The sequence below is a fragment of the Agelaius phoeniceus genome, chromosome 1 (genome assembly GCF_051311805.1).
Source record: "Agelaius phoeniceus isolate bAgePho1 chromosome 1, bAgePho1.hap1, whole genome shotgun sequence".
Lineage (NCBI taxonomy): Eukaryota > Metazoa > Chordata > Aves > Passeriformes > Icteridae > Agelaius > Agelaius phoeniceus.
Genome location: NC_135265.1, coordinates 147750899 through 147766932, shown reverse-complemented (window position 1 = coordinate 147766932; position 16034 = coordinate 147750899). Strand labels below are relative to the sequence as shown.

General features: G+C 42.3%; 1 protein-coding gene across 2 annotated transcripts in view; it reads left to right on the top strand.

Moving 5' to 3' along the window:
* The first annotated feature begins 5043 nt into the window (after positions 1–5043).
* ZFAT (zinc finger and AT-hook domain containing) overlaps positions 5044–16034 on the top strand; it is a 115927-nt gene continuing 104936 nt past the window's right edge. The window contains exon 1 of one of the 2 annotated variants that reach the window (XM_077189272.1): positions 5044–5194. The gene's annotated coding sequence lies outside the window, so the exon portion shown is untranslated. The remainder of the gene's footprint in view (positions 5195–16034) is intronic. The other variant, XM_077189257.1, reaches the window with a different exon arrangement.

Below are 16034 nucleotides of genomic sequence, written 5' to 3'. Positions count from 1 at the left end.
AAGGCAAACCCCCAAATTACCAAACAAGCACTTCTACAGCCAGCAAGAAGAATAAACAAATAACAAATCCTGCTGCAGACATTGTGATCTTCCAGTATTTTAAATTTATATTCCCAGAAGCAAATATGTCCTTTTATCCCTAAAAGCTCTTGTTCATGGGGTGTAGCAGTTGGGAGACCTGCTCTTTTTTCCTGCAGGAGCTATTTTTCTGATATAATACCTCGAGACAAATACTTTGCTCTGTTTCTGCTTCCCCTCCCACTTCCAGTCTCTACCAAATGGCAACAGGTTTGCTGTGCCTTATACAATGGGGCCTTCACGTGCCATTGCAATGCAAATAGTGGCAGTACAGGTGCAACTGTGAGTAGAATATGGCTTTGATGATTCAGTTACAAGGTCACCCTTGGGTGAAAGGATTGCTGCATAAAACATTGCTGAGCCATCAGTCCGTGCCTGCCTCCTGGTTACATAATGTTATTTCAACTGCACTGAAAGTGTTTAAGGCTTTCCCAAAATTGCCAAGTTTGTGGTGCAGTGGAGCATCCGTGGTAAAATGGTCCCACACAGGTGAGTATGAACACAGAGATGCTTACATTGCTGGGGCTGTCCCCACTCTCTCCCTGTTGTTGTTGGCAATTTACCCCTGACTTTTCTCAAGGTTAATTAAGCTTTGTGCCACTTTGGAGAATAAGGAACTATTGTACCTGGCTCCATGGAGGGGGAAGATAAGAAGGTAGAAATTAAATGGCTGCTTGGAGCATAGAGCTGGAATCAGGACCAGGGTGCTCTCCTTTCCCTCTCTGCATACCTTGTGATAAAACCAAAATGCTACCCCTTTAACAGCAGTGTCACTCACATGGTAGGGGCTCTGCACAGCCTTTGAGAAGCAGGGAAAAGAGCATCAACTGTTCCATCCCACTTAATTTGAAAACTGCCTATAATAAACATTTGGAAACATGTAAAACAGACAGGTCAAATTGCATAGTTACATAAATATCACTGGATTTCTAGTGTTTAGGAATAAAAGGGTTTTCATCTGTTCAGTTTAAAAGTGCCTAAAACATCCATGCACTGTGTTAAAGTCTAACATTAAGTGCTATTCTTTTTGTACTTTCCAAAAGCTTAGCTAGAGACAATTTGGACACAGGATGACAAAACTTCTACTTAATAACATACATATCTGTGCACAAATAATTTGACACGGTGGGCCATTGCAAAATATTTTATATTCAGTAAAATGACAGTTCTTATCTAGTTCTTATCCACAGAAACCCTTGAAGAAACAATCCATTGCCCTTTAAAAGCCCCTCTCCATTCCCCACTTTCCCATCCATCTTATTTATAGCTCTGTCTTTGTAAAGCGCTCCAGGATCTACGAATGAGAAGTGCTTAAAAACCTCCATGAGAGCCAGGATTTGAAATCAGCAGCACTTATGGATGCTATGCATATGAAGGGAAGGCCTGAGTGCAACAGCCTCAGCATTCAAAATCAACCCCACATCCCTGTCCTCGTCAACAGCTTCGCTTTGAACCAGCCCTCACTCGACATCTGTACAAATGCACCAAAATGCCTCTTAGCCCTTCTCCCACTTATTTTCGACAGGCGTTTCACTGTGTCTGTGAGCAGGGATCCTCCCTCCCTGTTTTCCCTCATTGCACAATTGGCTTTCCATGGGCCTCTTTGGCAGCTCCAGCCCTTTTGGAAAGCAGAGTTCATTCCTCCCCTCCTCTTTCAGCCTTACATTAAGGAGGAGCTCTGTGGCAGGGACTCGGAGCAGCAGAATGTCAATGCCAGAAGTGGCCTTTCTCATGGAAATCAGGTGCAGGAGCCTGGCATTTTCTGTGCAAGAATGAGAGACATTGGTGAGTTGGGTGTTTTTGCCCCCTCCCTTTCTGGAAGATTATATTTGAACTGATGAGCTCTGGCTCTCTCATGCCTTGTGGGTGCCAGATCTTTCCTCAGGACTGATTTCTCCATCTCCTCCCTCACCTACATTGTTGTGCCATCTCCTTTCGTCACATCCAATTAGTCATTATGGGCTTATCTTGGCTTTTTTCAAGATTTCATGGATAAAAATGCCAAGGAAGTGTATTTGGTTTGAATTTACTCATGCCGAGGACTGCATTTATGTCCCCTACAAACACTGATTACACTGCTTGACCCCTGGGGAGAAAAGAAAGGGCTCTCCTGGCTGAACTGGGGAGCAACAGGAGATGTGCAGAAAGGAAACACTGTGGTCATGATGATATATACTTGCTGGCCCATTTATTTATGCCCTTCCTAAAAATTTGTTTTTCAAAGTCTTCTTCCGTATTTGTGGGTTGTTAACATGGACACTGCACTTTTTCAGCATTAAAAATATGAAGGGGCAAGTCCTGGTGTCTTGATATGCAGTTTATCCTGGCTGCCAGGCACATCCAGCCCAGATGGTTGTCTGGTACCTTAGAATAAGGTCACTCCTGGATGCTCCTGGCTGGCCAAACTCATCTCCTTCACAGCCTTGTAAGCTGGCCACAGTCAGGCTCATGGCTTGGAGGCTGGAATTAAAGGAACCCATGAAAAAGCAAATTCCAGCAGAGCTGGCACCTACCAGAACTGCTGTGCAAAGCCAGCAGATGCACATATGGCCTCCCAGGACAGGCTGGTGTCACCCTCACTGCCCATCACACAAGAGTTGCCTTCCACCCAAACAGTCCTGCTCTGAACAGCAGCCATTTGCAGTGTTTTCACAGAATCACAGAATATTCTGAGTTGGAAGGGACCCACAAGGATCACTAAACCCTGCTCTGAAGTGAATGGCCCGTACAGGTATGGAACCCACAACCACAGCATCACCAGGCAGTAATACAATACTAAATCTGCTTGGGCTGATAAGAAACAAGCCATGTCACAAATTCAGTGATAGTTAAAAATGTCTCTTTAAAATTATTTCCTTATTAAAACTCTGCCTTTAAATGAGCAAGACCCAGATCATGCATGAATTCACACAGCAGATCCTGGTCATGCCATGATAGGATTTAAACTGGTTTTTTAATACTCTGGAAGAAAGGCATTGTGCATTTCAAAGGTAGAAAAACTCTATCCATGTCCTTTTATCCACCTTCAGGAAAGGTTTGATGAACACATCTCAGCTTGTATTTTTGATGAATATAGGACTGTATTTCTGAATGAATATTCTGGTTAAAATAATTTGAAATTTGTCACAGCTCCAAAAATGACAGCAAGTGGCACACATAAAGTATGCAGTGTGTTCTGCATGTCGGGCAGATGAAAGGCAGTGTAATTGCTAATTGATAGTGTATTTAAATATCATGCCTGCCTACTTATCTTGACTTAAAGCCTGAAATATGTAACGTGCTGATAATGCACACACCTTTCATGAAACAAAGTAGAAACCCAGAGTCAAACACTGACCTTACACACGTTGCAAGCTGCACGTGCTCACAGCTGACAAGTGTTTGAAGCAAAGCATTTACACATAAAACATTTATGCACACATTGTGCACTGAGGCATTGAAATATGCAGCCTTCCATATGTTATACATATTACATATATGATTTCTATGCCAAGTATTTTGGGAAAAGAAAAAGCAATTACCCATATGTTCTCTAAACAATGGGAACGTGCTGTAAGTTGTGGCACTGGAGAGGCAGCTTGATCCCTGGGGAATATTTAAGTGCCATGGGATGTGGAAGAACACTAGAGATGGAAAGGAGCAGGCAAACTGTGGTGGCACGAGCTGGGTTTGTGTAAATGTGTGCATAGAAAAGGCAGTGTTTAAATTCACAGAACAGAACCAGATAGAACCAAAGAGAACATGCTGAGTTGGAAGGGAACACCAAGGACCACTGAGCCCGACTCCTGGCCCTGCACAGCACAATCCTCAGGAGTCACACCATGTGCCTGAGAGCATGGTCCAAACTCTTCTTGAACTCTCAGGCTTGGTGCTGTGACCACTTTCCTGGAGAGCCTGTTCCAGTGCCCAATCACCCTCTGGGTGAAGAACCTTTTCCTGACATCCAACCTAAACCTGCACTGACACAGCTTCAGGCCATTCCTTGGCTCCTGTTGCTGGTCACCTGAGAGGGGGGATTGATGCTGCTCCTTGTGAGGAAGCTGCACAATGAGGGCTCCTCTCAGCATCCTCCAGGCTGAACAGGGCAAATAACCTCGGCCACATGGCTTCTTCTCCAGACCCTTCACCACCCTCATGGCTTTTCTTTGGACACTCTCTAATGGCTTCATGGCTTTATATTGTGGCACCCAAGACTGCCCCCAGCACTCGAGGTGCGGCTGCCCCAGTGCAGAGCAGAGCGGGACAATCCCCCTGCCTGGCTGTGCCGTCCCCGGTACCCCAGGACACGGCTGTCCCTCCTGGCTGCCAGGGCACTCGTGTTCAACTTGCCATTGACCCCGTATTCCCTCTGTCCCTGCAGAGAGAGGGAAGCACTGACTCCATGAAGGACAGGGGGCTCACGCTCCCACATCCTGCACTCCCCGGGCACAGCTGCCCACAGGGACACCAGAGTGTCCCCGGTATTCAAGCCCTGCAGCCCACAGCAGCTCTGCTCCACGGTTTGCTAAAAAAGAAAAAAGAAAAAAAGAAAAAAGAAAAAGAAAGAAAAAATTACCCCCAAGGGCCTTGCTCTGTAACTGCCTCAGAATTCCGCTTGTGCACTAGGCTGCTGTGGGGGGGAAAAAGAATATACATATACATACACATGCGTATATATATATACACACACACAGATATACGCACACACACATATACATAAACACACAAATATATAACATAAATATATATAACATCCTTTTATATATTTATTATCGGTTCTGTGCCCTGTGGGTGACTCCGGGAGGCGGGGCCAGGCCGGCCCCCGGCGCACGCTCATTGGCCGCGAGGGGCGCGCGGCCCCGCCCCTCCCCCAGGCGGCGCGTGCGCGCGCGCGCGGGGTTGGAGGGCGGGGCCAGAGGAGGGCGGGGATTGGTTGCCATGGCGGTGACGTCAGAGGGTGCCGGGGACGGGCGGCGGAGACACGGAAAGGTCAAACGGGAGGCGAGGGCAGCGAGCGCCGCGGGGTTGTGGCGGCGGCAGCAGCGGGGCACGGCTGGGCACGGCCGCTCCGGGAAGCGCCGCGGGACCGGACGGCCGGGCGACGCAGCCCCTCGGTCCCTGCCGCCTCCCTGCACAGGTACGGCAGGAGCGGCGCTCCGGGGCCGAGCTTGGGGCGGAGGACAGGCGGCGAGGAGGGTGCCAGGGCTGGGTCGGTGAGCGCCTGTTGGAGGAGCCCGGGGTGTGGGGTCGCGGCCGGCCCCGGCGGTGGGGCAGCTGGGAGCGGGCTCCCTGCGCTGTGCGGGCTCGGACGGGAGCCCCGCACGCTCCCGGTGTTCCCCCCGTGCCGGGTCCTTCCCCCGCCGAGCCCCCGGGGCTGCGACCCCGGCACCGTGACCCCCGTGACCTGCCAACACAAGTTGGGTTTTTTGGTTTTTGTTGGTTTGGTTTTTTTTTTCCCTGTGGACCTTAGGGAGCGCTGCTCCCCGCCCCGGCCCCCAGCTTTGCATAACTTGTCTCCCAGTTGTCTGTCCCTTCCTCCTGCACTTTGCCCTTGCCCGGTGGTCTGTGGCGTGAGGGAGTGAAACTATTCAAGGACTGGGTTTTGTTTCTCTAGGGAAAGAGCTGGGTCACAAGCGAGGCAGGCTATCTAATAATATATATATATGTACATTCCTTTTTTTCCCCCACAGCAGCCCAGTGTACAAGCAGGATTCTGTGACAGTACAGAACAAGGCCCTTGGGTGTGATTTTTTTTTTTTTTTTTTTTTAGCAAACCCTGGAGCAGAGCTGCTATTAGCATGTAGAGTTTGAATGCCACAGGCAGTCTGTTGTCTCTTCCTGCTGAAAGAATAATTTAGAGGAGCAGCAATGACTCATTAATAGAAAGTATTAGTTGCAGGAAGGCAAAACCAGGTGAAGTTTCTTACTTTACCACAGACTTACTCTGTGACCTTGGATCAGTCTTTCTGCACCAGTCAGTCCTGTGTTTGCTTATGAATTGGGAATAGCAGTGCTTTCCAAAAACGTTCTCTGGATAAACATACTAATGACTGTGAAATGCTTATCTGCTGTAGTAATAAAGGGTAGATAGTGATGCTATTTCTATCACAGAAGCAGAAAGGCTCTAGCCAGGATGTGAACTGTAGAAGCCACACTTTGATGGAAATAAGAGCTTGCTTAAAAAGACATTTAATAACCTGTGATGTTGCATGATTTGCACTGTGGTCATCTTGCATTTCATATTTTGATGTAGTGTGTGCTTTCAAAGACCTGCTATTCCACACTGCAAATACTTTATGGATGGCTTTTTTTTCCACTTCTGTTTGGAACAAACCTGTGTGGTGTCCTCTTCCACTGCTAAGGAAACCCTGTGAATTTCTAATGTAGCAGATTATCCCTGGTAGTTGGCATCTCTGAACTACATGGTGCTTTTGAAAGGGAATAAGGGAGTGAAGGGAGTGCCAATAAGTTCATTATACCTGTAATAAAAGGCAATGTTCATTTTAGGAACAGTATTTTCCCCCTCAGGTTACTGGATGCTCTATGTGGAAAATCAGAATACTTCCAGCATTTCATAGGTAAAAACCTAAATACAAGAGTTCTGAAGCTGAAGGACTTGACTGTCCTGGTTCACACACTGCTCTGAAGTGCAGGTACTGCAATAACAAATGGAAGTAGCCAAGCACAGAGCTGGGAGTTGCTGCTGCAAATCCTGACCTGAGTGAAAAAAGTTTTCTCTCTTTACAGTTTTGCTTAATACTGACTTGTGCAGCTAGATTAGATGGGGTTTTTTCTATTTTTTAAAATATATTGTATAAGGATACACCAGGAAGAAGCAATGCTTGCCTCATACATCAGGCATTTTTATAAAGTAATTTGATATATAGTGTCTCACTTACCTACTCAATTTAATATGAAACTTCCATAATCAGATTAACATTAAGTAGGAAAACTTTTGTGTTGAAGAAGAGGTAAGCACAACCCAGTTGGGTTTGGTTTGGGTTTTGTGTTTTTTCTTTTTTTTTTTTTTTAATGAACCTGAAAGCTGCTCTGGTAGAATGGCAGTTCATTGTTAATTCTTAATATGTAGGTGCCCTGGAAAAATCAAATACCTGGTTTCATAGCTACCCTTAGGCATCTTTAATTTATGCAAGCAGGGCTCACTGAGTAACTACTCTAAGTCTCATTGACCTTAGTAGGTTTGCAGAGGTCATGTTTTAAAACGGGTAAGTTGTGCTTGAACTATTTTCTCAGTAAGTATTAGGAGCAAGTGTTTGTTTACACAATTACATGCTTTTTCCAGTTCTCCATTACATTTTCTGTTTTTCTTTAGATTCTTGCTCATCTTAAAGAAAGCTCTCATTAGGAAGGAACACAGGTTTTTGAAAACAAGTTCCTTTTCAAGATGTGGCTGTAGCAGAGCAGACTGCAAGGTTTTACAAAGCCAGAAAGGCCGGTGTTGGGTTCAGAGAAACTTGGCCAGCACAAGCTGAACGTACACGAGTGACATCAGCATTTTCTGAGCCATTTATGCTGTTCACTTGTGCTGGTTCCCAGCCGTGCCTTGTGTCTTATGTAAGCTCACACTGTACATCCTGTCCTGCTGTTCTCATGCATGATAATTCACTGGCGTTATCTTACGGGAGGGGTTGAGAGCTGCTGCTTGTCTCAGATGTCTGCATGCGAGTTTCCTATGAGCCAGGAGCATAACAGTGTCCTAGGAGACATCAGAGGAATAACTTGGAGTGAGAGACAGTTTGTCCCCTGCTCCTTTTGGTAATAGAGCTGTAACCCCTGTGAAGTCATGTGGCAGAGGTTTTACTGGACTGAAGCCTTGATCTGTATCATATGTAGATGGGCCACTAATGCAGTTTTGATGGCTGGTGATAAAACAGCCATAAAACCCAAAGGACTTCAGTGTCAACAGAAGCCTCGATAATGCTAAGACTGGAAAATAAAGGCTTTTATTACACTGTCACTGCACACTTCTTGTTACAAGGTCTTTGGGAGGAATTGTGTCTTCAGATACTGATCCTTCAGACTTGTCCTTGCCGTTAACATTTAATCATGTGTAATGAAAGTACTGCCACTTGATGGGTGAAATTGTAACAAACCCTGCATTATAAGCACTAAACCCAAATATTTCTTCTGTTTTTCTTGCTTGCTAAATCTAACTGAAACTTGCTGGCATAAAATCGTGCAGTAAAGCAATGTGCATAATCTAGTTCTAAGTAAACAGAGCACCTTCTTTCAATAGTGTCTAATGTTTCATAGTTCAGTCTCTTTTGTTAGTGCTGTAGCAGTGTGAGGGAGCCAAATTCCTGATTACCTGTCTTGGTGAGCGTGGTTGTCCTTGTCTGACTCCATGGCTTGTTTGGAGCAGCTAGAAAGTTTCTTTATGAGCACTAATCTGGCACAGCCGTCTACAAGACTGTGAAATTTATAGCTCTGTAGGGGAACCACCTACAGAAGGAAGAAGAATTCACCTGGAGGAGAAGTGCACCTGAAGAGGAGTGCTGATGTTCCTTGTGAAAGTCACAGAAATCTCTCCTGTGACTTTCCAGAGGGACTTGCCCCGTGCTGAACAAAACAGTTTCTCATTGTAGTGGAGAAACAAGAGGAATGGAAGACTTGACAAGGGGACTGGTTATCTAAAAAGGAACAGGTGCAGTCCTTAGACACTGAAAAGCTGAACAGATTCCTTTAAGTAAGCTGTTCTTGCAAGTTTAAGGACGTTTACTGGCAGAACATCTAAGAGAAACTTGAAATTATATTTTGAGAAGGAAATAGAGTTATCACTATTACATTTATTGACCAAAGATAGGGATGCATGAACTTTTCCTAGTGTTTTTGTTATTTATGTAGGATATTGAAATCTGTTTTAAAACTATGTACAGGAGAATAGGCAGCAATGAAGTTGTATTTTAGAGCCTTGTAGCAGCTGTAAGAATAAATATCATTTAAAAAAAGCAAACTCCTCCAAAAAACCCCAAGCTTCAAAAGTACCTTCACATGACACATTCAGGATTCTGTTAATTATATTTTATTGTGTGACAGATACTTATGTAAATATAAAGGTCCACATATATGTTGTGATGAATCAGTAGCTTTTTTAGTAGATGTGGGCAAATAAAATGTGGTCTGGATGCTTAAATCTCCTAAAATATTTATAAGAAGGCTGGCTCTTGGAAAAAGTTTCCCACCGGATGCGGTGGGTGTCAGGTCTAAAGGTCAGCAGCAGAGAGAGTAAAGAGAAGGATCTTTTGCATTTATTTTTCTCCACATTTTTCAAACAACCATTGTATAAAGAAGCAGAGAATCTTTCTTTCTTCCTAAATTTCCGAGTGCTAACAGCAGTTGGAGGTTTGTTCATAATTCAGCTGTTTGTTGTGAGCTTCTTTCTTTAAGAGAGAGGAAAAAAATCCCAAACCCTCGGTGCAGTTAATACATTCATGAACTCTTAGCACGGAAGTTCCTGGTGTAAGTCATAAAAGCCAGATGGAGTTTTAAGTGACTGTCATGCACAACTTGGGGAATGAACATTCCTGGTACTAATAAAAGGGCCAGATTGGAGCTACGTAATTAATCCCAGCGTCCTTTTCAGTGCATGATAAGATTTGGCTGCAACAGCCATGGAGCTAATAGAGACAACTGTCAGGTCCTATGAAGCTGTGGATTGTTTGCCTGAAATAAAAATACCTGTGTGCTTACTCTGGTATGTATCTTCTGGTGATTAGTGCTCAAATTGCAGTTTAAATGGGGAAAAAAATGAGTGTGAATAGTGGCTAACTTTGTCTTGAATCTGTCTCCTGTCTTAAATATTTATGTAAATATATTTATACATATATTTAATATGTATAATTTATCTGCATGCATAATGTATATATTATAGATATGTTTTTAAAACAAAAGATAAATATATAGGGTTTCTTTGAGAGTTACATGGCAAAACCTTTTCTAAATTTGAGTTGATTTGAAATGTAATGCCTGGGGAGTTACAGGAAACAATCTTACAATGAAGTTTATTCCCTCTGTGTAGCAGTGTCCTGAAGGAAGTGTACAGAAAAGTGCCAAAAAAAAGGCTCATGAGATGGCACAAAGTCTGTGTCAGATAGAGACAGGAGGAGGAGTAGGCAGATGGCAGTCAGTACAGAACACGTGAATAATCAGATTGAGAACAAGCTGAATAGACTGTCAGGGTGCTGTTGCATGCTGCTGCATTTTGGGGACATGCTGGGGATTTTTTCTGTTGTGATCACTGTTCCATACTCAGGAGAGGTAAAAACCTTCAAGTTTGAAATATATATGAGGCTGAAGGCATGCCCACCAGAGTCAGGGGAACTTCTGGGATGAGGGAAAGGTTAGTGCTTTCAGAACTATCAGGACTGGAAAACATTAAAAAAATCTCTTCAATTTGTTATAGACTTCATCTGCAAGTTTATTCAGATCTACCTTTGGCATGCATCACATGGAATGATATTAAAATGATCCAAAATCTTACTGCCTGAACCTGTGGGATGATTTGTTTCTTTTTCTGAAAAGGTCTGGAAGGTAGTAAGACTTATTTGTGATAAATTGTTTACATAACTTACTTTATCTAATTTATTGGAGAACTCTTGGGGTGGCTGTCTGGCCTGAGTGTTCATTGCCTGGCTCAGTGGTCTTTTCCAGATTGTTGGTTGGATGCCCTGTTGGTGTGTGGCATGGAAAGAAGAGCAGGAGGGATGGCTGCACTGGTGAATGATTGATCTGTAACCTCTTGTGCAATGATAAGGATTATAGAAAAAATAAATCCAGAAACAGAACAAAAAAAGCCCTCCTTCCTTACTGATTCTTACTTGAAAAAGGTTATAATATCAATTTATAATAATAATAAATATACATATGGAAGAGAGTGTATTGAGATCTAGTTGATCAATAGTGACTTGGTTCTGTTTGTATTTGTTTCAAAATGTTCCTGCTTTTTTTCCTCCTCAGAAAATTCCACAAGCTACGAGAGTAGTGAACTGGTCTGACTGGACAATACCCTACTTCCCAAAAAAGAGGCATTGTCTGAGCTGGCATTTGAATGGAAGGATCACAACACACCTTTCAGTTTAAAATTTATTTAGTACAGATAATTTTGCATGCCTGCAGTTATCCTTTAGTAATACCAGTTTGTTCCTTATACACTGTCTTAGCATGCCTCAGTCTGAGCAACAGCAATAAAGAGTTTAACTGCACAAGAAGGTAGAGCAAATGTGGTCTGTATCTTTTGCAGAACTGAAGGTTAGAAAGATAAAGGGAAAATGATTAAAATATTCACAAGAAGTGCCCTAGATAAGATTGTTTCATGTCTGAGGGCATGATGAATCCTGTGGGAATGAGGAAGCTAAAACGCTGTTTAATTCTGATGTTTCACACTGAATCAACATGTTAGATATCAAAGTGGTATTAGTGAAATTTGTAAGAACATGGACATTTTATGTAAAAAATAGAGAAATAAAGTAAGTTAGTCCAAACCAAATCCTTTGCTGTATCCGAGCTATGCAGAGAATGAACATTGGAGGCTTAACGTGAGTATAATAAATCAAACTGCCAGCTGAGCCTCAGAGGGCTTTATTCATGCACTTCATTGTTCTCTCTGCAGCTCCAGCAGGGTTCAGCCAAACGCAGGGCTGTCATTCTGCAGATGTTCAGAGTGTTTCCAGTGTTCTGGGGGCTGAGCTGGTGGCTCTGTGTTGTCCCCTCTGCTCCGAGTGGCCGTGCTCTGACTTCCATGGGGACTTGCACATGCAGAGATCACAGCGTGAGTTTGCAGTTTTGGGTGAGTGGGGAGCTGTGTTGTGTACTGTTGGTAACTCCCAGAAAAGACTCAGATTTGTAGCTTCTGGAAAGTGCTTTTTGGCAGCAGAAGATGCCCTGCTGACTCTCTGCAGCTTGGCAGAAAATGTTCCTCAGCACAGGAGCTTCCAAAGCACCTCTCTCAGGGTACTTCTTGGGCTGCTGGCACAGAGCAGGTTTTTAAGCCTTCACCAAACTGTCTCCTTTCCCTGTGTCCTCAGTACCAGGCAAACAAAATAGTGAAACAGAAGGCAGACTCATTTATTAAGATTGAAATGGGAAACAAAAGGGTAAAAGCAGAACAGACAGAAAATTCTGTTCTGGTTTAACACATGGTGACACATCTGGTTGTTCTTACCTAGAGTTCCAAAGCATTCTTCATTTGATTTCAGCTTGTCTCTGCTGTTGAGCCTGACAAGACAGTAGTGTGAACTTTAAGTATTCAAAGTTAAAATTGCTGAGTTTTCCATCACATCTTCCTTTCTTTTGCCTCATCCTCACTCAGGCTCTGGCTGGAGATGGGCACCTTTGTGTTGAAAGAGTTGCTTTTCCATTCTATCTGTATTCATTTTGCTGGCTGACTGGTCCATATTTGATATGCATCAGTACTTTAATGAACATGCTTGCAACATGCTCATATGATTAGTGTAGTGTGTTTTGTTAACTCCATGTTTTCTGGGAGTATCTTGAGCATTTTATAGAGATCTCATGTGATATATTTTTAGCCCTGCTGATAAACTTACCTAAATTACCTGATTATATACAGATTATACTTGTAAATAAATATTCTTTCTCATCTTCTCTCTAGTCTGCTTCTTTTGGAGTTTTGCTTATCTTTAATTATTGTTCAGTAAACTTGCCCAGTAAAACTTTACCTTAAGAACAATCAATATATCACTCACTTATTGAAGGATAAGTAAACACATTTTTTCCTATCAAATTAGGTTAAGATAAGAAATACTACAGCTAACTAATTTTTAATATTAGTTTGACAGGTGTATACTTTATCCCAGTACAACAAAGGCAGTGTTCAGGAATGTTTTTCTTGGCAGTGGTTCTGTGAGCATAACCCTTGGATCTCCCTGTAGGTCAAGGACAAATTTCCCACAGCCCTTTGCAGTGGGATAGCTAAGCTGTCTGCTCACAGGATCAGGTACTTTCAGGTCACTGGAACATTGGGAATGTTCTGGTATCAGGGCAGACAGTTTTTCTGCAACCTGGCCCTCATCTGTTCTGAATATATCAAGGGAGTATTTCAAGGAAATGCTGAGGAAGGTGAAGGTGACTTCTAGGGCTTTATGAAGACTGGTGTGCATATCTCTAGCTGAACAGAACTTCAAGTGTTCAAACTTGACTCAGCTGTGATACAAGACAGATTCTTTAACAAGGAAATCTGTGATATTTTCTTAAACTACTAATCGGTCAGTTTTGACTTCCTTTCTTTTTCTGAGTACTCTAACTTGAAAAAAGAGTTGCCACATCTGATCCAATGATTTAATATTTTGAATTACAAAATAAATGTAGTAGTTGATATCCTCAGATATTTTATGATTAGGCACGATTGTTTGGTCTTGCATTCTTCATTTGCCTTCAGCTTGCATGACTGCTTTGAGTTCAGAAACCTAATTAAAATTTTATGAGTTTTTTGCTTTGAATATGGTGACTGAATTACTTGTCTTGATAAACACACTAGTTAGATCAGGGTCTGCTAAGCTGATGTTTCAGTTAAGAGTCAGGTTATGCCAAATATTAACTAGAAGCAGTAAAATCCCATCTAAGTATAATGAATCTGTGTACTTAAACATTCCTTGGTTCTAACAAACTGATGGAAGCTGTGATTCTGTATGTTAATGTGAAGTTGCATATTGCAAGATCAGGGAGAAGTTTGGTTTGTTTGTTGCTCTTTCTTACACAACATGAATTTCAGTGTGAAGTTCCCTCTTGTTGTAGTTAATGATACCTGACTTCTTGCTTATGTAGAAATTAAGGAACAAGACCTTTATTTGCACAGCTTGAATAGCTGTAATGTGTAATACTACTTTTAAATTTCTCCTGAGAGTATCAGACATCCCAGTAAAACCAAACCTCTGCTGCAATTTTCAAAGACTCTTAATCATTAATTTATTCTGATTAATTAAATTAATTTAATTTATTTTGGGGGTGGGAGAAGGGGTACTGTTTTCTTAAGTTGCCTACTTTAAATGAGGTGACTACTAGTTTTCTGTCAGTTTACTGGTACACTACAAATCTATTCCTTAATAGTTTAGACAGTTTATAATCTGCTGGTAACTTGAACTATGTGGCTGTTTGCTTCAATCATTTATTCCCCCTTTGTAGAATCAAGTTATTTTAGCTGTCTGGTTAATCTTTGCATAGATGAGACTTGCAGATCATTGGAGGCTGAAGCACTGTGGTGTACAGGCTATTGATAACTCTGTGCTGTTTCCTGTCTTTCAAGCTTCTGGTTTAAGTTGTTAAATAGAATTAGTTTGAGGTGTTGTACTTTCAAATAGTATTTTATTAAAGTTGGTATTTGCAAGATGAAATACTAGCTTTCACTTGCACACAGAGCTTGACAGATTTTGCCAACTATGATTCTCTGTTTCCTGCATTTAAGTGGAGCCTAAGGCAGCTGACTGTAGCTTTGTGCAAGAGTGGTGAGTTTTGGTGCTAGAGTTTATTGTATACAAATGACTGGAAGCCTGTGTTTGCAGCATTTCCTTAAGCGTGCATTTGTAGGTCTCATTGTACAGGTCAACTTTTAGCAATTTTCACAAAACCTGCTTATTCTAGAAATGCTTCTGCTGATGGTTTTTGCTCTAGAACCAGCTATATTTGAATGTTTCACTTTGAAAGATTACAAACTGCACATGAAATTGTCTTTTCTTTAATGGAATTGATTGCTGAGAGGAATTTTTTGGATGTTTTTACAGCATTTCTGATGAGCTAATATGGTCTTGGCTCCTTTAATAGGTGAAGTAAGTCTTAAGGACTGTTGCATCCTTGCACTTCAAATTTCTTTGAGGGGACATGTCTGGTTCATGAACTGAGTATGGCAGGATTCCCATGAAGAGCCATATGTTTGCTTATTTTTCTATTTTTGTAAACATATATGCAAATATGGTGAAATGAGGTGGGCAGCTTTAATTAATTTCTTTAGCTGATTTATTATGGTTGATGCCTACCTTTAATGAGCCTTATTTCAGGCTCTTATATAGAAAATAAAATCTGTGGTGCAGAAAGTCCATATTTAATGACATTTTTGTGTGGGAGCTCTACTCTTGGGCTTGGCTTGCATCACTCATACTAATTCTGCAGAGCTGTACCCTTGACCTAATGAAGTGACTGATGCTCATGTGTCAGCAGCACGTGTGTCATTTCCAGTCAGTGAAGGAGGACAGAACCACATCCTTGGGTGGAGGTTTTCACAGATATTTTTTTAGGAATATTAGTATTCAGCAACATGTTATACCAGCAAAGTCTTCAAGGGAATTTTTGCCTTAAGATGCTTCAGGTTACTCAGGATTTTGTGTATTCTTGTGTCCTTTTGGTTTGTCTTGGCCTCCCCAAGGGCTGGGTGCTTTTGGGACTAACCTGCAGTGTACCAAGTACTGGCAAGTGGAGCTTTGGGAACAGAAAACAGACTTGGGACTCCTTCCAGCATTTGGGAAAAGTGATTGCTGTGGAATTGCTCAGCTGATTTCCATGGAGGTGGAGTCTGCTGACTGTGTTTGGCACAGAAGCCTGTGGGAAGAGCTCCATGTTAATGTGCAGTGTTAACAAAAGAGGCTGAAGGACAGTGTTCAGACTTGCAGTGGGGGTGAACTTCAATGCAGAGAATGAAAAGCAACATGATGTTCCTCTGCTGATTTTTTTTTTTTTTTTTTCCCCAAATGTCAGATTCCTGTTGCAAGGCAGGGAAGTATTGGAGCTGCATCTAAATGGTTGCAAAGTTAATACTACCTTTAAGGAAGTGTGGTTTTGCCAAATTAATTTTTTGTTGTTTACTCTTTCTTTGAGAGCTACATCTTGCTCATATTACTGTTCCCCACTCCAAATGTTGATACCAAATGTCTTAGGTATTTCTTTCATTTTAGGGAGCTGGGGAAAGGAAGGTTCTGTGGTGGTTAAACATTTCACCTATCTTGGTTTAG